This window comes from Camarhynchus parvulus, chromosome 2, assembly GCF_901933205.1.
Source record: "Camarhynchus parvulus chromosome 2, STF_HiC, whole genome shotgun sequence".
Lineage (NCBI taxonomy): Eukaryota > Metazoa > Chordata > Aves > Passeriformes > Thraupidae > Camarhynchus > Camarhynchus parvulus.
Genome location: NC_044572.1, coordinates 142,968,084 through 142,993,888, shown reverse-complemented (window position 1 = coordinate 142,993,888; position 25,805 = coordinate 142,968,084). Strand labels below are relative to the sequence as shown.

At 39.7% G+C, this 25,805-nt stretch overlaps 1 pseudogene; it reads left to right on the top strand.

Moving 5' to 3' along the window:
- The first annotated feature begins 374 nt into the window (after positions 1-374).
- Positions 375-25,805, top strand: part of LOC115912893 — a 112,762-nt pseudogene continuing 87,331 nt past the window's right edge.

Sequence of the window (25,805 nt, the reverse complement as noted above, 5' to 3'; positions counted from 1 at the left end):
ACTTAGTAAAATGCCTTGCTCAGCTGCATATATTTTCTATATTATTTAGGTGGTAAGGAGTAAGAAAAATGCCCACACAGAAAAAAAAAAAAAAGAACCAACTACTGCTGTTGCAAATAAACTAAATTTAAAGCCATGTTGTGTTCCTAACAAAGACTCCTAAGTCCTACAGGACAGATACAAAACGCATTTCTACAGCAAGATTTGGCATGATGTAAAACAAGTATAGATCCTAAGACTATTTCAGGGGAAAATAGGGTGGCACACACATAATTTTGGCCAAACTGTTTACTTCCAATTTTCGTGAAGAGTACCACTTTGTCTTCTACATCTCTATCTTGGGAAGTGACTTTGGCACCAGAGTCAGGCCGAAAATGGCCTTGGTAAGTTCATCACCACACCTAGGCATGGGTGGCAAGGAAGGCGGCAGCTTCTGTGACAACAGCAAATGCTCATGCAGGGCTGTGCTCATGGTCCTAAAGAAGTACCGGAAATAGCTGTACCAGTGTGACACTGACCTGGAGCCCATGTCCAGTGAGCCAGCAAATACCAAGTATGATGTCTGCAGTGACTGGGCACTCCAGAATGAGGTAACAGTTCTCTTGAACTATTTCTAGTTAACAAAACTGTTTCAAAGTTAATAAAAAGCTAAATGGTGACGTGAGGAACATATCACACCCACCTATTTGTCAGTTTCCGAGAATCAGTCATAACATCTGAGCACTGTCAGAAATCTAAAGTCAGTGAAAAGGTATCAACACTTATCCTGCAGCCAACAGCCAAAATGGGCTGTACGTGCCCTAAGAATGCTAATTTCTTCTGTTGATTCTAAAGTGGTCCCTATGTGACAAGCTCAGGTGGACCTGCATTACAAACACTTGCAATCAGGTAAAATGAATCTGCCCTCAAATTTCTCACTGCAAGAATCTGTAATAATCACAGATTATACTTTCTGTAATTACAAAAAAACCCTAGAGCTTTTTGGGTAGTATCCTAGGCGCACATCAAAAGGAGGAACAAAGTTGCAGGTGGAGAGAGGTCTTGTACTAACAGCCCACATTAATGCCCTATAATTGTCATTTGTCAAGACAATCAAGTATCTAGCTGAACTGCCACACTGTCATGTAGAACTTAGGACATAAAGTAAAGCAAGCACTGATCACATTAGGCAAATTAGAGAAAGATTATTTTCATGTCTGGAAACAAAAAAATACCTAGGGTATTTATGATTTATTTTCCAAAGAATCTTCCTTCCTTCTGGACAAGTTTATGATAAATAGAAGTAGACTCCATATGGCAGATTTTTTTTTGTATCAATACAGGACTCCTTTCTGAAGGGTCTGAAGGTCAAAAATTACCTCCGCTTTATGTAATGCTATGGTTTGGTTTTCTTTCATTCTTCTATGCTTTGTTCTACAAAAAATATTTTCTGACATGGAGGAGGTCTCTGGGACTTTATATTTCCAGCAAATCAACCTCATGTGGTCGCTTGGCTGTTGCCTTACATAAGGGGTTCTCTTCACCTGTGCTGGCTACCTGAGGCACTGACAGTGCAGGCAACTGTGGAATTTGTGATCTTCTGCAACTTTCCTGATTTACGAGAATTTAAAAAAGAATGATTTTCGCCTATAAATGGTGATGTTAAATAAATTAATATAGATCTAGAGTTTACCTCTTTTAGTGCTTTCAAAAATATTTGCATGCTTGTCTCTTCTATTGGTTATTCCTAAAGACAAAGTTATTACCTGAGATATGGAAATAATGCCTTTTAGAGTAATTCAAGCAATTCACTCCATGGTGTACTCTAAGTGATGACTAAGGTATGACATGATCACTGTGCATAAGTATCTCAGAGTGACGAGATTTCTGGTGCTGCAAAACTCTGGCATTCATAAATGACAAGAGGACACCACAAGGTTGAGAGACAAAGTAAGACAAAACGAGGCAAGAAAACAGGCATACAGGGGCGTTTTGTGTGTGTGTGTGTTTAGTTGATTGGGTTTTATAATTTAGCTTTGGAAATGGTTGTTCAGGAAAGGCATGACCTCTCTGTCATTCTACATTTCTTTAAATCAGGATAGGAAATGTGCCTACAAGACTAAATTATAACACAACTTGACAGACATGTTATTTGAAGAACTTGTGTCTGTATTATACAGAAAGACTAAAATATATTCATAAGAATGGGTGCAAAAAGTACCCTGCGACACCGAAAAACTCAAAGAATTTAATTACTTGTGAGTGGTAATATACAACTCAATTAACTGCAGCTGTAGGATCCCACTCTGGATGGGCCTGGGAAGGATGGGTACTGGTGTTTGATGATATTTCCAGTGCTGTGTTCTTATGAATATATCATATTTTCTGGTTTCAGAAGTAAAATATCCATGAAACTAGGAACATTGTTTTCTCTTGGATCATTCAAAGACTGTTGATAGCAAACACCCATGAGCAAGTTAAGCAGATGTTGAAAAGCAAATGGTATTTTCCATCCATTCTTATCCTTGATCATAACCTGGTTCCAAAGGTCCAGTTAAATATTTCAAAAGAGCTGATTTTGCTCTCACTCCTGTCTTCTGAAGCTGGGAAACCCAAACCCTTTCAGGCTTCCTGCAAGTGTTTTATAATGCTGGAGAACTCTACATTGCCTGTGATTTTGGTGAAGGGTTACGATTGTTCTGTGAATGACTCTTGTAAATCCACTTCCCCATTCATTCTCCCACAGATATTTTGCAAGGAAGCAGTACACAGTAAAGGTGCAATATAGGCACCTCCAGAATTATCACTTGAATGTGCTCACCCTCTAACAGCAGTTTTAAGGACATTTCCTACGGGTTTTGCTGTATATAAAATATGCACCTGGATTTAGAGAGTCCATTTGAAGCCTCTTGTCATAACTGTTAACATGGCTACAAAATAAACTTGCTAAAAGACAAAAAAAAAAGAGCAAGAACTCCTTGTTAAGTTTTTAACTTGTTGCAGGTAAATTGGCCAGACTTTGAACAGTGCTCACATTAGCTGTTTTTTCATATGGACCTGACCACAGAGTCCTTGAGCAGACCCGTGGTGCAGCATTGGAATACTCTGGACCCACTTTGCAATTCCTGCTTTTGCCATGATCTCTGGAGGAAATGAAACATCTCATTATCCAGCTCTCCCTCTCTGTTAGTGGGAAGAATATTCCTCCTTAAGAAGCATTATGAAATCAAATTATATGAGGTATGTGGAGTACTTGTATATCTATATGAATAGGCATCGTAGAAATGCTTAATGCAACAGTTCTGAGTGAACTCTTTAAATTCCTTAAAATAAAAAGTTGATCCTCTTGCTCACTGCTGTGGATACCACCACAGTACCTTCTGTTTTGTGACTATCAAGTTTAAGTTCACAATAATATATAAACTAGATGAAACACTGAAGAGTTTTTTTTTGGTAGCTCAGATGGATTCCATTCAGCTGGACCAGTATTAGCCAAAGGTATCCAGGGAAACAGACTACACCAGTCCCAAGAAATTGCTTCCTGAGACAAACTGAATATTCAAGAACATTCAGTTCCAAAATCTGATTTGTTCTGACATTCATTTTTATTCAGGTGACTCTGACAGTTACCATCACCCAGTATTAACCTGTTAAGCTTTTTTTTCTTTGAATACTGAAGGTTAAATTGAACAGGATGCATATCATTGCATCACAGACCAGGCTGAGCCAAATGCAAATTTTACATTGACACGTCCATGTGATTTGAAGCAGACAGCAGGAAAAAGAACCTTAAAGGAAAGTAGGAAAATAAGCAACTGAGAGGGGAGAGCGTCACCCACTTGCTGAAGTAGAATTGGCATTGACCTCTTTCATACTGATTTGGGTTTCTTGAACTTTTTCTGGACAGTTTGCTTGGTCTTGACCAGGAAATAATTTTTTTAAAAAAACCCAGAAAAAATGTAAAGCGCTGGAAAATTCTTCTTTGAAAATTGACATTTCCAAATCTGGATTAAAAATTACTGCCCTAAAAATACCCTTGGACCTTTTCCCCCACAAGGCTCCTCTCCCCAGTGTTTCATCATGGTGTTAAATTATTTCCTCTGATCTGAGCACCTGCCTGTACCTGACATTTAAGTGAGATGCTCGCCCACATCTGAAGGCAAGCTTTGGCTCATTGAATCCAGATTTGGCTTTGTTTTGTTTACAGAGAACGGAATGCAGGTATGATAAAAGAATTCATAGGGATGGTTTATGGACTCCTCTGATCTATGTTCTGCTAACAAAACAAGCAAATTTTTCTTTGACACAGGTAAAACACACTTAAAATGAAGTTAACTTACATAAAATAGTGCACACATTCCTGCTTTAATGAGGATGATTTTTTTTTTTTTTTTTTTTTTTTTCCTGTTTGTTTTGTTTTGGAAACCATCTTAATTTTGTTCTTTTAAACAATTAACATTTCCATTATGTTTTGTGTTCAGTGTGTTATACTAAATTTCTTTAAAGATATTAGCTTAAATTGAGAGATTATCATGGATTTCATGAAGATTATATTTTATCAAGTGTAAAACTAATCTTTTAATGAACAAGGTTATTTATAAGATGCCTAACTGATAGATTCACAAATGCACCTGGGAGGTTTTGTTTTGTTTTTTCACTTAAAAATCCTGTTTTGTTGTAGTAATCTAATTTTTGGACTCGCATTCAGGTAAAAATATATTAATTCTCACTGCGAAAATCTCCCACTAAGCTCACTGGGAGTGATTTAATAATAGCATAGTTTGAACACATACTTTCTGCATTTATTTTTGAAATATGCAGATCCATTCTCAACTATTTTCCTTGAAAGAGTCCCAACATTTCTTCTTATGACATAAATATTTATAATAGGTGAACTGAAATACTCTTCAGAAAATACAAAGCCAGATGTTAATAGAAAAATTTTACACAGATGACAGAAAAATTTGCTCTTTTATTCAGAATAAATTCTTATGTTTTATTAATAAATGGAATTTTTGAGAACTCCTTGTTTAACCCTGTTATCCTGTTCCCAGATAAACTGTGGAACTGGGAGCCAATACCACAAACTGCTAAGCACAGTCTGCAGAAAGCTGAGTGCTCTGAACTCTGGTTGACTTGGTGGAAATAAGTTTTAGGAGTGGAAGTTCATTTCTGTCCTCAGATGGATACTCCAAGAGGCCTTTGAAATCACTGGAGCCAGGCAGACCCCAGATATTAGCACTGCATGAGCTCTCTTCCTTCAAAAGATATTTTGCATAACATGAAATGAATCAAGAGACCAAAAACTGATGTCTAAGCAAAATGTGTACTTTGATGAAAGGAGCACTTGAGGAAGACTGTCTTGAGTTGTTAATTACATAATGTCCTTAATATTTGTGAACCTCAGCTGTGAATGGCAAGAATAGAAAGTACAGCAAGGTTAGGGGATCAGCCTGTGTTGTGAAAGGTTATAACACAGAAACCCCTCTCTTCACAAAGAAAAAGCTACCCAAAACCACTGCACCCAACCTCCCTCAGCTCAGTCCATGCCTCAGAGGCAGAGGAATTACTGTTAGCAAGCACAGGAATGTATACTGCACTTTGTTGCTAAGCTGTAAAAAAGCAGGGAAAGTATCTCTCCTTCCTCACCTGCAGCCTAGGAGGGACAACTTCCCACATCTACTTCATCACTGTAACCCAAGAGCAGTGGTCCAGAGGCCATTTCCTGCACTCTGACATTGAACAAAGCTATTACCAGTAGAAAAGGCATGGTGCAAGTTTCAGGCAAGTCATCACTTTCTGGTGGCTGTGAAGGCAGCTGTGGGCATCCCTGTCACTATCTATTACTTTCACCTTGGCTTGCCCACCAGTCACCTGTGTTTTCCTGGGATTCATTTGTAACTGTTCTGCTCCCTTTCCTGTGGCTGGTCTTGAAATGCTTGTGAGAGCAGCCATGGCTGAGTGCCTTCGTCTCTGAAAATTGCAACCAGGAAAATTGCATGCATGAACATATATTTTTTTCTTTTTATATCTGTCGGATTTTTTTTCTATTTCTAACTCTGCAAGAGCTAAACCTCTCAGTCACCACAAAATATCCACCCCCTTGCTGCTGGTTTGCTCCCTTGTACATGTTGCTGACACAGGGGTCCAGCCTGTCCTCTTTCTAGCAACATTGCATTTGTACATTTTTATTGTGTGCTGCTTGTTATATTCATTTCAAGCTGTGCTGGTAATGGAATCAGGCAAACACATATCTGCCAAATAAAAACTTATTTTTGCTATGTTCTAAGCATATAAAGGTACTTTAACAGCTGTCAGATCTGTCATATGTAATCTTAGCCTTAAGTGAAATATAAGTAAATATCAATACATAAATAAGAATAAAGATTAAATATAAATTTTATACAACTATATAACAAGTATATGTGGGTATATATTTATGGTTATACACACAAATCTATCTGTGTACTTATATATGGAGCATTTGCTTCTCATGGTCTGGGTAGGTTTCCCTTTTGTTTTAACAGTGCTGAATTCACAAAGGCAGAACTTGTCCCTGTGAGAGGAGGAACAGCCAACAAAACAAACCAGGAGCATTTTTGTATGAGGTCAGAAAAGCCATTGAACAATTCACTATAATTTCTGAGAAGGTCATTTCTACTAAGGAAATTGTATCCTAAAAAGGAAAAGCCAGCTAAGGAGCCTGCAGACAACAAAAGGTAGTAAATTATAGAGCTCCAGACCCTAGCTAAATGCTGTGTCTCCTTTTGGGTAGCCTGGCCCTGTCTCAGAATCCAAAATGAAAAACCAGAGGATTTCATTTTACCTTAGGATTCAAATATCAAGGCAGAAGCTCAGTTAACAACATATCAAAGATCTATAATCAAAGCTTTCTGTGCAAAAATGCTAAATATTTATGGCAAACTCTCTATGTTCACTTCAAAACATCCATTTCCCCCAATGGCATTGTGTACACTGGACAAAAAAATGGCAGCAAAATAAAAACAGATAATTAACCTCTGCCCTGAGGTTGGCTGCTCCTATGGCTTCCTCCTGGACTTGCACCATCCTCCTTCCCTGTCCCAGTGAGGCAGCAGAATTCCTTGAGGGGGAGAGGGATCTTACCACTGCTGATACAGAATGGGCAGTGAAAATTTGGGAAAAAAAGACCATCAAACCTCAGTAGGAGGAGCAACCTTTAAAAATAGATGGTTTATCCTTGGCAATTCAGTTATCTGCTGTGCTGGCACTCTGCATTGTCACCAGTTAGCAAACATGCACCCTCATATTTATGAACTTTTCCACATAGAAAATCCCTTTTCCATCAGACCTGTCCCCATCTCATATTACTGGGGAGGGGAGGTGCTGTCACTCTGCCTTTTAGCTGCTAAAGCTCAAGGGCTTGCAGCTCCTTTTGAGGTTCAGTGAACAGAGGCTTTTTTGGGAAGTTGTGACTGAATCACTGCCTTCATTTCAGCTGAGATGAGGGCCAAATGGAGGGAATCCAAATTGCATGGAGAGCACTACATGAGAAAATAGCTGAACACAGAGTGGTCATTTCTCTCGGTGTTCAGCAAAATTTGACAAGCATCACAAAAGTGGTGTTTCTGAAAAGGGAAGCACTTGTATGGGGACTGCAGCTTTAGTCCTTTAAAGGAGTAGAAAAAGTCCCTGATTAAAGCATGGAGAAAATTTACATTTAAAGATGATTATGATAAGCAGGGCTGAATAAAAAATAGCCTGTGCCATACTGAAAGGACCATTGACTGTTACTGCTTCTTCAATATTTCAGGTTTTACTTATCATCTCTGCTTTTAGAGGCACTTAAAGGCACCCCTATCCCATTTCATACAAGTTTTTCATGTAGTCTATGCAGAAAGAAATGAATACTAGACTTTGCTGTGAGTTTGGGGTTTGGCTATTAGAAAGCTAGTTTGGGGATTTGGGGTGATTTTGACATATAGAAGACAAATCCCTTCATTAAGGAGCTGACAGTATAGGGCCAGCACAGACTGGTTTTATTGCAATCCTAAGAAGTTGGGGGAGTCTTTTTACTCCAGGATGAAAAATAGGAGATTCCAGTTCTACTGAAAAATTCCCAGGCTGGTCCAGGTGTGCAGCTCAACAGCAGATGGCGGTGAAGTGGGCTGGTCTCAGCCTGTTGATTACTCTGGTCAGCTACCATGGAATTCCTGATATTCAGTTAAAACTGTCCTCCATTAAAAAAAAAATAGTCCCTTTGCATCTTTGCATTACTCCTGGTTTTCTTTGTATACTCAAGAGAAAAATTCTAAGATGTAGTCTGGAGCCTAGAAACCGAACTCAAATTGGAGTTTTCCCAGCGGAACTTCCACAGTTTTTTGCATGCGACATGTTCCCATGCTATCCAAGCCAGCTACTCAGGTGCTAAATCAGTGACAGCTCAGCTTTCACTGTAGCTCCTGAAGATGCCTTTTCATTTGCCAGCTCTCAGCTTTCAATACTGCTGCACTCAATTTCTTTTTTGTGCAAGCATCACTTATCCCCATCTGTTACCTACCTCCCCTCCTTCACAGTACACATAATATGAAAGACATTGTCCAAACATGTATGAATACCTCAATTTTGTCCTTTAGAGCTTCACCAAACAAAATGCCAAACAGCAATACAGATTTTGGAGGATAAGCAGTCTTTTCACCCGTTTTAAAGTTGCTGCCTCCCACACTTAGAGGTTTCATACAGAGCACTTCAGCAGTGGGCTGAATGTGCCTGAGATGAATAGCCTGACAACACACTCCTTTGTATGGAAACTTCTTCTGTACAGAGACTTCTTTCTTGAAGGACCCCAAAATTCCAAAACAATGCCAAAGGCAGGGTTTTGCTAATGCTGCAGCATTGCCACCTTTGAAGTCAAATCAGCAGCCATGTGTAGGTATGAAGGAAAACCCTCTGTTCAAATGCCAAGCTCAGTAAGAGTTTAGACACAGACTGCACTTTCCAAGGTGGTTCTGAGTCAGGATAATAAGCTTTAGGTTCACATTGTAGGAAAAGTTAGGCTCAGAGCTGACATACAGGGAAGGGGAGGATCTAAACCTCTCTAGCACCAAGGCACAGCATACACTCACATTTACCTTTGTTCCTGGTGAACAGGAACTCTACATTTGTGTATCTCTAGCAATGAAATTCTGGTTGCAGCATGACAATTATGACAGTGGATTTTTGCATCTGTGTGTTTAACGCTCTTATAACCCCAGTATCCTTATCCCTCTCCTCTTGGACAGGGACTTTGGGAAGGTTTCTGCATTCCCAACAAATTGGCAGCATGTTCCTGGCCTGCCTTGTGCCTTTGCAGGTCTCATTAACCTTTGAAGACAGCTTGCTCTCAATTTATTCTTCTTAAGTGAAATCAGTGAAACCACATGGAAACAGCTTTGAAATTTACCTTTTCAAATCTCAGCTTTGTATTTCTCCTTTGATGTTCCTTGTCAGGTTTTGCAGTTGTCCTTGCCCCTCGCCTCACCACAGCTTCCTCTCTCCAGCCTGTGCTTTCCCCAGGCTTGTGACTCCCTGAGCACTCTGACTTGCAAAGGCATTTCAGTCACAGGAGCTCTAATCCACTCTGCTGCCAACAACAGTGTGTGTCATCCTCAGTGGTGTGTCAGAGTTGGACAACCACTGGGAAAAACCACAGAAATATTCTGACAAAGAAACTTTTGATGCTGTAGGGATTACAGTTGCTTCAATACTCAAGCAAGGCTGAGAAATTTGTGATGAACCGTGTCCACAGAGAAAGAGCTGGGACAACTTTCACTTTATATTTACAGACTCCTGCAATGTTCAGGTAGATCTGAAAGTCTCATTGGGTCTCCAAGTGTGTCTACATTTGGCAACAGATTGTGGTTCAGGCTCTTTGTTTCATCACTGTTTCTGAAATGCACTGGTTACAGGAATGGTCCTCAAAGGAGCAGCTCTTTTTGCCACTTCTTTACCTAATTGGATTCACACTCAGAGGATTCTACACAGACACTTGAAGGAAATCATTACTGCAATGTTTGTAGCTCATCAGTTCAAGAAGAAAATGGATAGTTCTCCAACCTGTTTATAAGACATCAGGCAAGGGGCTCTGATACCCTCTCTCTTATTCACAGTTGTTGACTAGAGTGTTACATAAAGTATATGTAAGATGTTTCCCCAGATACATACATATATATATATATTATATTATATTATATTTATATAATATACTTTTTAAGGAATGTTTTTCTACAGCCTGGTATGTGATTCTTGCTTTATCCTCTCTTTTTCTGCACACTTAGCTGACGCATTTCATTTTTAAAAGGAAGCTCTCCAGGGCTCAGGAAGGCAAGAAAGATATCTCCAGAATATTACCTTAATCAAGCTCACAGAATGTTCTAGGACAACTAAAGAAATTATTAATCTTGCTGTTACAAATCAGTTCACATACATTAAAAGTCGCTCCAGAAACAGTTGCATAGTCTAACAAATATGTTAATATGTAAGTAGTCCAAGTAAAACAAAGTAAATCCTTATAAAAAAATAAAAGAATCTGAATCTTAAGATACAGAAGTAGCTTAATTGGTTTCCACAACAGGGCAAAATTAAAATCTTCCAATTTTTTTCTTATCTTTCACCTCTACACACATATTATCACCAAGCAGAATGTGAGAACTTGCTGAAATAGGTTCTCGTGATGCTGAACTCACCTTAGTAAAGTGCTGAAAGCACAAACATGAGAAAATTCCCATTTATCAAAGTCAATATTTCCTCTCTTGCGTGGTCTTGGTGGTAGATTTTTTCCTCCTCTCTTAGATATGTCATTTTGTGCTACAACAGCAAAGAGTGCATTTGGAACACAAATCTGGATTGTCTAAATGAAGATGAAGAAGGGAAGCTATTTTATCCTTGCCTCCCTGCTCAGACTTTTCTCCCTGTGCTGAGTACAGTCTGTGGAATTTGAAACTGGGGCTGAACACGTGGGCTGGGAATGGGAATATCCTGAATTGTTTTATGTGTTTCCAGTTCTTTATTATTGCTTAGATCGAACTGGTTTTCCACTGAAGCAGTAGTGTTACTATAGGACACAAAATAACACGACATGCACACACTGCTGTTCTTAGGGCAAAAAAAAGGAAGTTTATTTTTTGACTCAACATTTATAGATTTCTAAAAGTGACAGTGGATTGGAGGGTGAAAGTGCCACCTGTACAATGACACTAAACAATCTAACAGTCTATCAAATTTCTGTTTTTCTATAAAAGAATACAAAACAATGAGTTATTTACAAAAAGTGTGTAAGAAAGTTTGTTACAAGAATGTAAACATCAGAAAGTTTAGAAAATCTTAAAAAATCAGAATGACACAGTAGCAGTAGTGCCAGCAGAGTTTTCTAACGCTCCTGAACTCCTGTTCCTGTTTCTGCACCTTCCTGTGAAGCTCCTGTTGACAAAAGTGTGCCATCATTTGATAAAGCAACTTTCTGGAAAACACAATGCTGTCCAGCATGTTTGCTAGGGTATGGGATTGCCATAGCTGGCATGTATTGAAGAGACTCAGCTGAAGTCTTTGAAACTTGATAACATGAGACACTGATTGATTTACCTGCAAAGTAGGACCAAATAGGCTTCTAATCCTTTTTTGACCTTCTTCTCTGCCAAGTGTTCCTTGAAGGAAACCCTAGGTTTGCTAAACATAACTTTCTCCTGGTGAAGATGATAGAAATCCTTATGTTATCCAGAGATTCTTTTCCATCAAAGAAAATATTAGGATTTCATGTTTATGCCTTAGTAGCTTAATAAAAGGTAAAGGTTTCAGCTTTCCCAGGTTCCATCCACCTCCTCCTAACCTTAGTAGATATCATATGAAACTACAAAAAACCCCCAAACAAATTAAAAAGTTGCTGTGGGAGAGGAAGTGGTTCCTAAACTTTAAAAAGAAGGGGATAGGGAGGATTAGAAGGAAGAAACTATGACCTTTCCTAGTTCTGATTTTTGTTACATATGTTAAATGTATTGAAAATTTAATGTGAAGCTGAGGGGTCTGAAACAAACTGTGGCCCGAAGTGATGCAGTTCATACAGAAATAAATATCTGCCCTGTATAATTCAGTATCAGGTAATCATATGAGAAAATTTCATACTGCCACATAGGGAATAGAAATTCTTGACTGTTTTAAAATAATTGCTGAGTTTCTCCTGCTGGCTCCTTTCAGTTCCCCTACAGTAATCTCTGCTCAAACACACTTGAGGCAGAGATTATACAGTAAGCTTTTTCCTTCTAAAGTCTAACACTGTAAATAACACAGTCCACTCTAATTAGCTTTTGTAAACATGCATCCAGCAGGCAAGGAACCAGCGAGCAATGTAGCTATCCACTGCTTCAGGCACAACATTTGGAATTATTTGCCTGAATGATGTCATTACAATAATCCTGCACAGGATAAACTGCATTTGCCCCTCTCCCCAATACTTTAACTGAATGCCAAATCCTCCAGGTGACTCACTGGCAGCAGGATGTACACTCATGCACCAAGTCTGCTTTTGGATAGAGACACTCCGAGTGTGGACTTTCCAGCATGACATATCAAGCTGTGAAAATATTTCCAAGCAAATATTTGGATTTCTTGGTTGATGACCAGCCCAGTGCTTCTCAGTCAGAAACATGCTTCCTCTGTCCATTTTTCCCCTCAAAAATTTCAGTCCTACATGACTGGCCCAAAACTGTTTTTTTATTAATCCTCTTGGTTTTAGGTTTCCCAGTGAGGTAGCTGGGCATCAAACTGGGGGTTTAACCAGGGGCAATTCTCTTTCCCAAGCTTTTGGGTATTTGGTCTTGAGTGGAAAAACTGCAGGCACATCCTCATTTATTAGATCATAAACTCATTTCCACAATGCAAAATTTCTAGAAATAATTTAGACATGGTAAACAATGAGAAATCAACTCTTTTTCCAACCAACAAATCAATTACCTCTTAAGAAGAATACTCTCCTCTCTGGGGAGATACCTGAAGGTCTGATGTAACATTTCTCCTTTCTAACTTTCTTCTGAAGTTAGCTCAATTTTTTTTATGAACAAATTTAACATAGCTCTTTTATAACTTCAAAGGTTTTAATGGTCTCCTGATTTCACAGCATTTAGCATCCTCTGAGCTGCTGCCCAGAGCACCTCGTTGGAGGAGAACCATCCTGGCCAAAGATCAAAAAGGACTTGCCATTTGTCTCTGGTTTGGTCAAACTGGAAATTCTCCATATAGCCAAGATTTTTAGAGCCCATCCCAAATAAACTGAACTGAGGGAAGCAGAATAGGAAGACCAAATCCAGGATGTCAGTAAAAGAGTAGATATGTGTAGGAGGGAAAACACATTAATTTTGTGTGGGTTTAAAGGAAAAAAAATAATTGCTGTTCAGGTCTTTCTTGGAGACCTTCCCTTTTTGTGGCAAAAAAAAAAAGAAAAAATCTCAGCTTGCTAATTGCAAAAACTGTCTTTGTTTCCAAAAGGACATGTTTGAACCTAGTTTTCTAATAACTGGAAATACTGTTTTTTCTTAATTTTCAGATATGTTAATAATTTAGTAAGGTTCTCATTCCAGTTTCTAAGGTAGCTGCACTTCCATTTCCCTTATGATGTCCCAGCTTGGCAGCTCTCTTGAGGCAGGACCCCACAGTGCTGCCTCTCTTAATTGGCCCTTAACTAAACCCCCTCCAAGCCTTTGCAAGCCTCACTCTGAGCAGCTGCTCTGACACTTTTCTGCAGCCTCTTCTGCTCTCCCAAGGTTATGAACTATTTACCAAGGACAAAATAATTGATTAGGAAATGTGCCTCAAAACAACAGCCCCCCAATGCACCGACTTGATGGGCACCTGTCTTCCAGCGCTTTTAGGGCTCTGAAGCATTTGTCCTTGTTAGTCACAGTGAGTTATTAGAAGACATCTCTGTCCCCAGTTAGTAGTGTTATTTTTATAAATGGTTGAAGCTTCTTTTGGTTTGCCTTTGGGCCTTAGCAACTTGTGTGGCTGCCCCCTTGGAGAATGAGCTTCATGTATTTTCCACTTGAAGCTGTTGCAAAGCTGAAACAGTATTAATTACATCCCTACATCCTTTTCGTCTTGAAGGAAACATCTCATGTCTTATTTTTCTGGGAGCACAGCTACTGACAAAAACTTGAGTTTCATTAGGAAACATTTCTAACATTTATAAAGTAAATGCAATCTTCTTTAAATACTCCATAGCTTGAAAGCATCTGTCACAAGTCTTTTTTGGCTTCCTTCATCTTTTTAGCATCAACAGAGTCTGCCACACCCCCAAAGCCATCTGTGTATCTCATGTAGAACTTCTGCAAGGGCTTTTGTTTCTCTTGACCACCTACATCCCACAAATGGAAAACATCAGTTTTATTTTTCTCTCTTAAATCCCCACAGTATCACCCCCACTGTGTGGGCAGAAAGTCAACAAGCCAATTTGGTCTCAGCCTGCAGAGTAGGGTGTGAAGCTCTAGGGCTTCCATGGACTGCTTTAAAAGAAGTGTGTGAGCAGGAGTAGGGGCTCATGTCGCTGTCCAGGACCAGAGCCATGAACAAATCCCTCACAATGCTATTCCATGTTGCTCTTACAGTATTTTAGCAGTAACTAAAATAACTGAAGTAACCCTTCAAAAAATAAAAGCTATTGTCAAAAAGTAAGTAAACCTATAATCTCCTTCATATGGTAGTTTACTCCTTCTCTGCTTGAGGTATGATCAAGAGTGATTCATTTGTTTTTGCTGAATCTTAGTTTTATTCCACTGCAATTTTATTTTTTATTCAGAAAATAATTCTGATCTGCATTGTCACTCAGAATTTGAACCAAATCTTTCTCTGGGATTTTTAAAGGTTGAAAATCCAATTTCATTATAAACCTCTGTGGATTATTTCTGTATGTCAAGGACATGCTCAGCAGCAAATTTACAATTCTAAAATGCATGAAAATCTCTGTTCCTGGGAAGACCCCACAAAAATTTGCAATCTCCTGAAATTTAGTGTCAGAGAGAGCTAGAGGTATATTTGGTCCCATGGTTAAAAGCCTGCAGAAGTCAGTGTGGCCTTTCCCACTTACCTCAATAGCTCTTCTTATTGCAATTTTTATATAAGGTTGAGGCAAATAAAAAATTGAATTTTTAGCCATGCTTTTGTCAGTTTCATCATTATTGACTCCAGATTTCAAATGGAGGGATTATAGTCAGGAAGAGGAAAGCTGAAATTATTTAAAAAATTTGTATGACTATCATCAAGACATTTATTCTAGGCTCTTTGAGGTGAGAGATTAAGATATGGTTTAGGACTGACTAGAATGAAGCCAAAATGACCCTCCAGTTTTTCCTTTTGTGCTCAGGCTATGAAGTCTTGCAGCATCACTGCTGCTCCAGAGCTGGTCCTCCCTGGAGCACGGCAGCTGCTCAGCAGAGAAGCAGCCACTAGAGAGCATGATGAGACCAACTAACCTCCCTGGGTGTGATCAGGGCTGGAACCAGGGCTCCTGAGGTAGAAAGCTCTGAAGCATCCTCATGACTGAGCACTCTGAGCAAAGACAAAAAGCCAACACAACTGCAGATATTCAAAGGAAAAATAAAAGGCATTGACCTCAACCTCAGTGTATTAAATGAAAGCAAGCATGAAACTGTCTCATCTGTTTTGTGCCTCTCATATGAAAATTATATATAATATATCTCCATTATACATGTACTTTGTCTCAATGGAAAGTCTTCAGAATGAAGTACATATAAATATTTATATGTTCCTGGTAAACCTCTGAATATCATTGCTTTATGGTTATTTTTTCTGTGTACAGCAGCCTTCAAGGCTACAAAAAAGAGATATAAATGGAAGAAGTAAGACAAGTTTAGTATATTTGGAGAACAAAAGCAGAGCTAAATAATGAATAAGTTATAAAAGAAATATTTCAATCATTCTACACATGTTTACAACAGTAAAAGGAGAAAATGGAGGTCTTTGGAATGGCATAAAGGGCTCTCAACTTTTTATCTTTAGCTCTGTGATCATCTATTAATCAATACTGAGAAACTATCTTAAGTGAGTTGGGGTTTGCAATTTACTTCCTGTTGGGCCAGTGATTTGTACTATGAACCAGGATAAATTGTACATTTGGCACATTATTCAAGGATGGAACAGAGTAGGAAGAAGAGAAAGAAATTTCCTTCACGCTGTGAGAAGAGCTGTCTTTTCCAGCAATGAGGACACAGACTGCCTGATGCTGATATGCTGAGGTTTTCCATGGACTAGAGACTTGGCAGCTTTTATTTAGGGGAAAAACAGCTTCAAAGATGGCTCTGTTCTGAGCTTGGTCCCAGGGAACACCCACCACTGGGCCACTGAATGGCCCCAAGTCTGTGTCTCACCAGAGCTGGTGCCTCCACAGCAGGTCAGTGGTTCATGGCACTGTTCCAACAAACAGCCTCAAGTAGGAAATAGAGTATGCAAAATGCAGAAATAAACAAAAAAACTTGACCCAAAACCCAACCCCTGACTCTCCCCCACTGCCTCGCTAAAAATGGGCAAGATTGAACCCATGTTAAAATCCATAGTTCATGGTGGAGAAAAGGGTGGATTTTCAAAGGAGAGCAAACTGTTGATCTGGCTAGTAGACACCTTTTGCCTTCTTATAAGAAAAACCATGGAGAATATTTCAATAATCTTGCCTAGCAACTAATTTTCCCTCTGAACTCTCACTTATTTCAAATACCTATGTACTCTTTCTTTAAGTTACCAGTTTTAAAACCTGTTTGCTCTTTTTTATAGAGCCTCCTACTTCATTCCACAAGTTGGGGACCAGGACATGGGGATATGCTTTGTAAATCTCTTTATTTCCTTGACATGGCTCATCTTCTCCACTGTAGGAGCTTTTAGGTTATTCCCTAAATCACCAAGACTCTCCAGCATGCAGTCTAAAGAGAAACCAGATGGTTTGTGTGTATTTGTATTGAATGAAAAAGGTTGGAATTTGATCTACATAAAGAATATTGAGACAGGAGACAAGATTCTTATTGACAGGTACAATGAACTTTATTTCTGTCGACTACAATAAATTGTAATCCAGTACAAAACAGTTTTAACCATCAACCACAGTGCCAAGGGCAGGACCTTCACAGGCAATTAAACAAAAGATAAAACTTAAGTACTCCCACGGCCTCATGCCACATGATGCTCTAGAAATCACTTCTAAAAATTTCACAAGGGATTGAATTTATAAAGTGATTTTTAATTTTTTTTTTAATATCGTGTGTTATCTGCTGAGACAGGCAAATACTGCCTGCCTGGAAGAAGAAGGGAGAGAACACTCTCTGGAAAAAAGGAAGGACAGACCTGTGGCTATCAGAAGTAATGTGCATCCCTGGAAAAAAAGTGTGCTGAATTGTTGGTGCCATCCTACTTGCACATAGAATCATTGAATGGCTTAGGTTGTGAGAAGCTTTGAAGATCATCTAGTTCCAACTCCCCTGACATGGGCAGGGAAGCTTCAACTAAATCAGGTTGCTCAGAGCCCCATCCAACCTGACCCTGAACACTTCCAGGGATGCAGCATCTATCACCTCTCTGGCCAATCTGTACCAGTGTTTCTCCAGCCTTTTCATAATAAAATTTCTTCTTTATATCTAGTCTACATATACTCTCAAATTAATTGGAAGCCATTACCCCTTGTCCTGTCACTACAGCCCTGCTAAATACTTTCTTCAGGTGCTGAAAGGATGCTGCAAGGTTTCTTTTCTCTTCTCCAGGCTGAACAAATCCAGCTCTCTCAGCCTGTCCTCATAGAAGAGCTGATCCAGCCCTCTGACCATCTTTGGGGCCTTCCTCTGGTCCAGGTCCTTCCTGTGCTGGGGCTCCAGAGCTTTTGGCAGCATGGCAGATGGGGTCTCACCAGAGCAAAGCAGAGGGGCAGAATCCCCTCCCTCCTCTGCTGCCCATGGTGCTTTGGATGCAGCCCAGGACACAGTTGGCTTTCTGGGATGCAAGTACACTTTTTTGGGTCATTTCCACCCTCTCATCCACCAGGACCACAAATCAGTGCTCCTCTCAACCCCAGCATCCTCTTCCTTCTTTGGCTGGAAATGTTTACAAAGAAAATTTTTCTTTGTATCCCTTCCCAAGTTCAGTTCTAGCTGCACTTTGGCCTTCCTGATGCCAACCCTACACCAACAGGCCACATCCCCATACTCTTCCCGGGATACATGTCCCTTCTTCCACTGTCTGTGCATTTCCTTCTTGCCCTTCAGTTTGACCAGCAGGTCTCAACTCAGCCATGATCTCTTGCTTTCCTTGCCCTATTTCTTACAACCTGCACTTTTCTAACCAAACTGCAGGTTCACCCCACTGGGGTTGGAGCCCACAGAGAGAGATGGCCCTGTCCTGCAGAGCTGGGTGCTGCAGCAGTGTCCCTAGATGGGAGTGGCACAGGCTGTAGGTGTCCTGGGCTTGCTCATTCCATCACTCAGCATCTGCTCTAAATACCATAAGCAGCGTTGCCATACTAAGAGTGAAGTGTGGTGTTGGCATGGTGGGTTTGACAGCTATCCTGAGCATCAGGCTGGCACTGCCACACAAGGAGACAATGGATTAGAACCTCACTGTCATGAACATTTGGGAAAGCCCAAACATGTCACATGAAAACAGCAATTTGAGCTTTGCTTATTGAAGTAAGATTTGCAAGGAGGGCTGTGTCATTTCCTGCCACCCCATCACTGAGAGCCTTGGTGGGCACGTTGGGAGCCAGGAATTGCTAAATTACCAACCAGTATGTTTGCAGGAGCATCCCAGGGACCAGACAGGGAGGATATTGACCCTGTTTTCTCTCTTGGAATTTTAGGTATAACAGAGTTTCATTTTGAATGAATTATTGTACTTCATGTTCACTTGACATTGGCAAACAACTAAAAAAGGGGAAGAAACCTCAAAAAGAAAGAAAAAAAGAAAAAAAAATCCTGATATCCCAAGAAGTTTGCATTGGAAGCGTGAAAAAAAAAAGCACAAGAATACTTTATAAGGCATCCCATTTGGATAGGATTCAACCTTGTGAAACCAAGGTTGAAGGAAAAGAGCAAGCAATTAGTAACTTTAGAACTCTTTTAGGCTTCCAATGGGAACACCACAATTACCAAAACACTAATCTTCTCCAGTAAAGAATGAAGGAGAGATGTGAATTGCATGCTGTTCCCCACTTCAGTTGTTCCCAGAGAGATCATCTTTTACCTTACAGGATTTAGCTGTCATTAGAAGAAAGAGATTAAAGAAAAGTAAAGAAAGTAAAGAAGCTTTACTCTGTATAGGGTTGTGTGAGTGAACTTGTGCTTGAAAGAGAGGGTGAGGCTGGAGAGTGCACAAGAGGTTCTCCAACATTCAGAGGTGGGAGTATAAGTGTATGTGAATGTGTCTGTCATGGAGAGAGTGAGGAAGCTAGAAAAGATCAGGAAAATATATAAACATTCCCAGTTACAATTTTTAAAGCTGCTACCCTTGCAAGATTGATTGAAGGTTTGAAAGACTCACCGAGTCCAATTGATTGCTGCTTTTTTCTGCCAGCTGTCCAGATACCACAGAACTGAAAATCTAAAAAAAGAAACATTTGAGAAAGTGGATTTGTAAAAAGTGATGATGGGGAATTTTGTGGAGATAATTTGATTGGTTTTTTATAGAAAATGTTTCCTACTCACTTACAGTGTGAATTTTGGTATGTTTGTGCTGTCTTCATTTTGGGTTGTGTCAATCTGAATTGACACATTTGGCTCATCACACTGAGCAGAAATACTCTGTGTCCATTCAGTATTAACCTGCAGCCCTCTGGACATCCACCTTCATGCAAGCTGAAGGTCAGTCCCTCTCATCCTGGATTTGTACTGTAGGTCAGAGTCTTGGCCTGAATGAAATTCAGAATACACTAAAGTACACTGACCTGTTTTGTTGGAACCCTGGGGCAGTAAGATTATAGCATATCCTGGAAGAGTTGTCCATCTGGAAAATCAAATACACAGGAGAGATTAGGGGCCTGAAGCATTCAAACTAAAACTCCTGGGAGGCTCTCCAGCTGTCAAGGAAGCTGATCAGTGTTGGACCATGCTGGAACAACATGTTTTGACATTTCCAAAGCATATTTTAATGCCATATTCCGTAATACACACACACACATTAATCTATTAATTACTGCTGGCTCAATTAAGGCTGAAAACAAATGTGTAATAATTTAAATATATATTTTATCCAGTTCTAGTTGTACTGGATGACATTAAATACGCTGTAATTGTATCATTTACACTGCTTGTGTATATTCTGAAAATTTCCAGACAGACCTGGATTAACAGGAATATAGGAAATTCAGCAAAGACAAATGCAATGTCTTGCACCTGGGAAAGAAAAATCCAGGATTGCAGCACGGGCTGGAATCTGCCTGGGTGGGGAGAAGCTTTGTGGAAAAGGCCCTGGAAGTCCCAGTGGACAGCAAGTTCAGAATGAGTGATCAGTGTGCAGCAGGAGGCTGGGCTGCCTCAACCACAGCATCCTTGGCAGAGATTGGGAACTCATCATCCCACTCTACTGAGCCAGCAGAATGGAATTCTAGGGCCAGGAATGGCCCCATATGCAATACTATGAATGCCAGACCTGGCTATACAAAAAGATGTGGACTGGCTGGACAGAGCCCAAAGGACAGCCAGAAAGATGAGCAAAGGACGGGAAAGCCTGACATGTGGGAAAAGGCTGAGAGAACTGGGCGTGTTCAGCCTTGAGAAAAGAGGGCCTGGGGGAGACAGCTTCACCATGTTCCAGTATTTAAAGGATGGCAACGAAGATCAGACTCCTTTCTTACAGCAGTCATATGGAAAAGATGAGGAGTGATGGGTACAAGTAACTCCTGGGGAGTTCCAATTTAGGTGAAAAGTTTATGAGAATAATCTCCCCAAGGGAGTGGTGGATTCCCTGACATTGGAAACCTTTAGAATTCATCTGGACAGGAGGCTGGACCATCTTGTTTCGACTGTGCTTTTGTCAAGAAAGGCTGGACCAGATGATCCTGGTGTTCCCTTCCAATCTGGTACTCTATGAGTGTGTGATTATATGAACTGTGGCTATCAAAAGTGTCAAATGAGTGTGTGCAGGAGTTCTGATGACACTGGAGAGCAGTATTTGTTGATCAGAGCAATTCAGGAGAAAACCTCTGCCTTCTGCTCACCCTCTGGGAAGGATTTTGCAAAAGAGTTATATTTACAAAGAAGATGGAGAAGAAAATGACATTAACTAGAAATTCAATATAGCCCTTGAAACTAGGTTTTGTTTCAATACAAGTTTTTCATTGCTATGAACTCTTACCATCTAGGCAAAATCACGAGAATAGTCCATGATCTTCCATAAATCTTTAATTAATCTTTAATTAATGCTCAGTAGTTAGGCTCAGATGCTTCTAAGCAGTTTCTAACCAAACTAGAACATTACAGTCTGCTTGTTCAGAAGTCCCATGAAGATATATCATATTGATCTATCTAGATATTCAGTAATTCAGCATGAATTCCTCCATCTTCCATCATTAGCATTGCTTCACTTCTTAACCCAGTTGCATTGTGGTGTTTCAAATCTGGCAGTGTGATTTGGAAGTAGGAGTACATACATATTGTAGCTGATATTTTCTTATACCTCTCTTTTCATATAGTCTCTGCCTAAATTAAGTTGTAAACCTGACTCAAATCTTTCCAAATAAATCTTCTACAGAGGAATGTGAGCTGTTTCTTTGTTATAGTTTTACTGCTACTTTTATTTCAATTGTTTCAAGCAGAGATATCACCTGTGCAGATATTTGATCTTTTAGGAGAGATGTTAGGAGAGGCTCTTATTTTCCAATCAGCAAAATTTCATGTGCAATGCAAGCCAAGGTCCAAAGAAAAGGTGATCACAGACTAGGTTTCATCTCCCTTATGCCATGGTATGAAATCACTTTGATGGTAACTCACCTTGGCTGATGACACATGCTTGTTGCTGAGGAAAAGGGAGATAATGGAATAAAATCAAATTCTGTCTTGACCCGGCTTGACCTCCACATGTTTGTCACATCCCCTGGCTTCTCCTGGCAAACTGAGGCATCAGACTCCCTTTGGCAGGCCTGGCTATATCAGAGCTTGCTGTTGGGTCTTCTGTTGCAGCTAATAAAGATGGAGTCAGCATTGTCAATGGAATTAAGGAATCAATTCATCTGATCCCATGTTAACATTTACTTTCAGATTTGATTAATGTATTTTTTTAGACTTTTTTTTTAACTAAAAACAGGCTGCCCATTGATTGTAAAGGGTAATTAGAGTGAGGACTTGCTCAGAGGTTCATGCTGGTGTTTTCTGACAGATTTTATGAGACAAATCCCACCCCAAATATAGGATCCTTCAAAGTATGTGGCACAGCTAGCAATGGAAGCCATTGAGTAATAAAGGTCCCCTCACTCTCCTCCACATGTAGTTTTATTAACCAGCCACCAAAACACAATATTTCCTAAACGGCCAATTTCTCAGAGTTCAAGAATCTGTTAGCATGGTCCACTATGGGCCATTTTAACTCTCCGCTCCAGGATTGCTTTCTGGAAACAAAAATGAGCTATCAAAGATGGAACAGGAGTCAATAGCAAACAGCATGGTTGAGTGTAACCTCCCCTCTCAGCAATACAGACGTTCACAAATAAATATTTCCTCACTAATTCTCTTTGTAATGACAACAGCAACAACAAATCTAACACAAAGCATACCTCCTGCCTTTTTCAATAACACATCAAATCATCCAGTTTTACTGATATTTCAGTGATGTCAAGACAAAGTAAAATGTTTGTTTGATAACAAGGAAATCGAACAGCACATCAAACAGAATTACGATACTCTAATCCACACACTTTCTCTCATCACAGTCAATACGGCACACACTGTGAATGTATTAAGAAAGCCAGATGCATTTATTGTTGTCAGTGTGACAAAGAAGCCTCTTACTGTTGACATTAAACTAAATAACAGATACTCTAAAATAGATTGTAATTATTAGGAAATTAATTTTGGACTTCCTGTTCCAAAATATTGCTAACTGCATCTTAATATGTGCTGCTTTGTTTTATTATTTAAAATGTGACCAGTGGTGAAATGTCAAGCTAAAGGACTTGGTGCAATACACACATTTGTCCCCAAACTTAGAATAGCAAACATTTGACTTTTAGTAAAAAAGTAAAACAACCACTTTTTATTTGACCTTTTGAAGTCAATTTATGATGATAAGAAAATGCAGTAACACCTGGTAGATGCACAGAGGCATCACAGTTATGCACTGATGGAGACCAAGATTTGTGAGTCTTGTAGTGTTTTGATCAGGCTGTTATCTGGAGTTCCCTGAGTGCCTCTTCAGTAAACATATTGCCCATGCTGGCACTGGGCAAAACAGAGTCAGTCCTTGTCTGTTGAAATGCACAGATACCTGTTAGACAGTCTTAAGTGATCAGATTATTTGCGGTTGATGGCTGATTAGGGCAGGGAGAGAACAAAAGGGGAGGCAGTACTGATCTATCATGATTTTCTCTCACTGTTGTCAGTCACAACAATTATATTATTTTAATTCTATTATGATAGAATAACCATGAACTCATGGAATATCAGGTTGGAAGGGAACCTCAACAAGTGACAGGACAAGAGAAGATAGCTTATGCTGGGGGAAGTTTAGATTGGATTTTAGGAACAACTCCTTCACAGAAAGAGTTGTCAAGCATTGGAACAAGTTGCCTAAAGAAGTGGTTGGGTCACCACTCCTGGAGGTGTTTAAAAGATGCGTAGATGTGACACCTGGGGAAATGGTTTCGTGGTGGATTGGTAGTGGTGGGTTAATGGTTGAACTCAATGATTTTGCATGTCTTTGCCAATCTAAAAAATTCCAAGATTTAAAACCGAAAAAAAAAAAAACCAAAAAACTAACAAAGAAGATTTCAACACATTGATTCCTTATAGTTCTCTCCCAGAACTGTGGATCCACCTCTAGAAAAAAAAAAGTATGTGATTAGTTTCCTAAACATTTGCCCACAGCTGTTGCATCACCAGTTCTAAGGGAATGAAAATCAGAAAGGAAAAAGTAGCAGTGTCAAAATATCTCAAAACCCACTAGAAAGATGATAGATAATACCATCCCTTTAAGAAAGACTTAGAGGATGTGAAAATGGAGGATAGCATCTGGGAAAAAAATATTCCAATTTAACCTGAATTCCTTCTTCTCATCCCCAGTAATGCATATTACTGACTCCTGTGGAAAGAGTGGTTTCCTAACCTCTAGCCCAGAAAAAAGTTTCTGCAATGTACTATGCTCCCCCACTCATATCACAGAGCTGCAGAATCCCAGGATAGTTGGGGTTCAAAGAGACCTCCAGAGGACATCTGGTCCAATAGCCCTGCTCAAGCATGGCCATCTAAGGCTGATTGTCCAAGACCATGTCTAGATGGCTTTGGAATATCTCCAAAGATTTACAGTCTACAATACCTCTGGACAGCCTGTACCAGTGCCAAATCAGCCTCAAAATAAAAAGATTTGGTCAGATGGAACCTCCTGTATTTAATTTTGAGCCCGTTTTATGCCTTTGGTTCTGCCACTGGGCATCACTGAAAACAACCTGCCTCTGTCTTTACATCCTCCCTTCAGATTTTTATATAAATTTGTTATATATTACCTATATTTATAATAATATTATTTGCATTGTATTAGATTCATTATATAGATTTATTGTGCATTTATGTTCCTTTGAGCCTTCTCTTCTCTGGGCTGAATCATCCCTACTGTCACAGGTTTTCCTCATAAGAGAGACACTCCAGTCCCTCCATCAGTCTCTCTGGAGATTGGATACACTTCATTATGCTCCTGTCCCTCCTGAGACATGCACAGTCCTCCAGGTGTCCTCTCACCAGTGCTGAGGAGAGAGGAGGGATCATCCCCCTGGAGCTGCTGGCAATACTTTGCCTAAGCCATCTGAGGAGTCTTTCAGTGGTGCAAGGACACTCTGCTGGCTCGTGTTCACCTTGTGTCCACCAGGAACCCCAAGTATTTTTCTGCACAGCTGCTTTACAGCTGGGCAGTCCCCAGCATATATTGGTGCATAAGGCTCCTCCCCAGATGCAGGATTTATTTTTTTTTCCTTTGTTAAATTTCATAAGGTTCCTGTCTGCCCATTTCTCCAGCTTGTATATGTGCAAATCCATATATATAGGAATCCTTATCTTTTACAGACAACATCCTTAGGAGTATGCTGCAAGCTGCAAATTTTAATCAAAGCATCTCTCTTTCACTCATATTTCAGGCACTCATTATTTCATAACACAGCAGTGGCTGGTCATATTTATAGATGAATTCTGAATGGCAGTAGGCAAATTATGGATGGACAAGTGTTCAGACAGCATGGCCATTGACCTACTTTTTATTATGGAGGTGTTGGTTCTCTCATTCAATGTCATGGAAAAGCACAAATATTTAGTGTGAAAATCAAAGCCTGACAAGTTAAGGGCTTTGTAAATCCATTAAGTTTTCTGGCAATTTGTTGTTGATTCAAAACTTGCTTTCTATGTGTATAGGGAGTAGAAAAAGAACTTTATTTCTGTTAGGTCATTTTTCTGCAAATACAATGGATGCCAGTGATGAAGACCCATACTGAAAATAGTTAACATCTACAAGAATAGCACTGTATACAAGAAAAAACTTTTGTTGATTTGCCTAAGACCACAAATCACAAAATGATTTAGTTTGGATGAGAACTCAGGAGGTCATTGAGGCTGTCCCTGCTTTCAGTAGGAGGTTGAACC